The sequence below is a fragment of the Phaethon lepturus genome, unplaced genomic scaffold, assembly GCF_000687285.1.
Source record: "Phaethon lepturus isolate BGI_N335 unplaced genomic scaffold, ASM68728v1 scaffold7654, whole genome shotgun sequence".
NCBI lineage: Eukaryota > Metazoa > Chordata > Aves > Phaethontiformes > Phaethontidae > Phaethon > Phaethon lepturus.
The window spans coordinates 74539-76410 of NW_010532642.1; the positions used below are offsets into that span (position 1 = coordinate 74539).

At 33.2% G+C, this 1872-nt stretch overlaps 1 protein-coding gene across 1 annotated transcript in view; it reads right to left on the bottom strand.

The window, feature by feature from the left end:
- Positions 1-1152, bottom strand: part of LOC104619127 (neurexin-3-beta) — a 9152-nt gene extending 8000 nt beyond the window's left edge. The window contains exon 1 of the mRNA XM_010284904.1: positions 875-1152. The gene's annotated coding sequence lies outside the window, so the exon portion shown is untranslated. The remainder of the gene's footprint in view (positions 1-874) is intronic.
- Positions 1153-1872: the final 720 nt, after the last annotated feature.

The following is a 1872-nucleotide window of genomic DNA, read 5'->3' on the forward strand; positions in this document are numbered from 1 at the left end:
GTACCTGCTTATAAGGAAGTACAGCTTTTGCTTACTTTTACTAAAAGCTCATTGTTTTTTAAAGAAATTAATCCAAACCTCTTTTGAAGTTAAGGAAATTTTAGAAGTTCAGGACATGACTTTCAGTGGGAAAGTGTCTGCCAAATGTACCATTTCTGGGTGATATTAAGATGCCTGATACTAGTCATAATACGATGGGTGCATTTACCTGGTAAGAGTACACTTGAGAGTATCAATTCGACTGGACATCAGGCAGATAATCAGCAATGAAGGAAACCGACAAATAAAACCTTTTATGGGAATAAGGTAGTAATGATGTGGAACTGCGGTAAGAAGACCCTGAGAGCTACCAAAATGCTAAAGAAGTCTCACCGTTTTTTAATTGACATGAAGGCTACACCACCAGGCTACACACAATTTAAGTAGCATGAAAGAAAGTGGCATTACTGGCAATTCATTTTAGGAAAGGGAAAGGGGAAAGCAAGCTATAGGGAGGGACCAATAAAGAAGAGGAGCAAACTGCCTCAGGCTCCTTCACCCCCTCCTATGGGCAATACAATCTGGTAATGGACAACATACAAAGAGCACGTAACAAAGGCAAATACAAACTGATTCAAAAATAAATAAATGAATTTATACGTTTTTCCTAAAACAAAACCATATACTAGAAAATAAAAGTCCACAGCGACAAGGTCAGAAAAAGGAAAAACATAACAAGTCATTCACTTTATCAGCAAAAGAAAGATTAAAACCCACGAGAACTGAAAAAAATGATGAAAATCAAAAATGTTACTTCCTTTAAAAAAAAAGTCATCAAAAATACATAAAAATATTTAGAAAGCATACCACATTGATTTCGTAACAGTCAACTTACATCAACAAATTGCCCGCATGTTTTTTGGCATGAAAGGAAAAATTTACAAAAGAAAGTTGTGTAAGAATGCTCTTGGACAAGTAGCATTGCCACATTCTTGTAACTTGCTTTTTTTCGTTGTTGTTTCTTAAAAACTTTTTTAGCAAAATGTTTATTACTTCTTTTTTAATATAATTGTTTTACAACAAAGGGCGATACAGGGAGGCAACAACACATACATCCACACCACATAACATGAAAAGAAAAAAATCTTGCACCTTAACAAATTCAAACTTATTTTTTTTCTGCTGTTTTTTGGTTGTATTTTTTTAATCTTACGTAAAGTTGTTAGCATATTACAGTTGAAAAATCCTGTACATTTTATAGAATTGACTTTTGCTTGTTTGCATATCTACATATATAATGTTTTCTGAAAAGCAAAGTTTGTTGCTTTTTTGCCTTTTTGGTCAATTTGATATATATTTTTTTAAACATTTTCTTTTTTTCTATAATTTTTGTGTGTGTGTGTTTTAAGGAATGGATGACTGCACATAAAATTTTAACAATGCTAAAGAAAGGGGTGGTGGAGGGGAACTTATGGGAAGAAAAAATGTCTAGGGTGGATGGAGTGGGAGTGTAAAAATCTATGAGTGTACTACACAGGAGATGAAGATGATGGGAGTGAATGTGTAAGTCAGTTGCCATGTCCATGTAAGGGCGGTACGGAGTGATCTAGCAGCATTAGAGCTTCTGGCTGTAAGGAAGGGATGGGCAATATACAAAAACAAATGAGCATATTCATGCCCATCAACAAAAAGAAAGAACAGAACTCTAACATTGACAATCTCACAAACCCTAAGCTGCAACTTCTTCAACATGCAAGTTACAAAAAATTAATATTTATAGTATTAATATTCACATTTTCATTAAAGGTTCTCAAATTATAAAAACAGTTAAAACTTTTCCCTACTAAGAATAGCAGTAAAAATACATAAACTAATAATAATAATAATAATAAT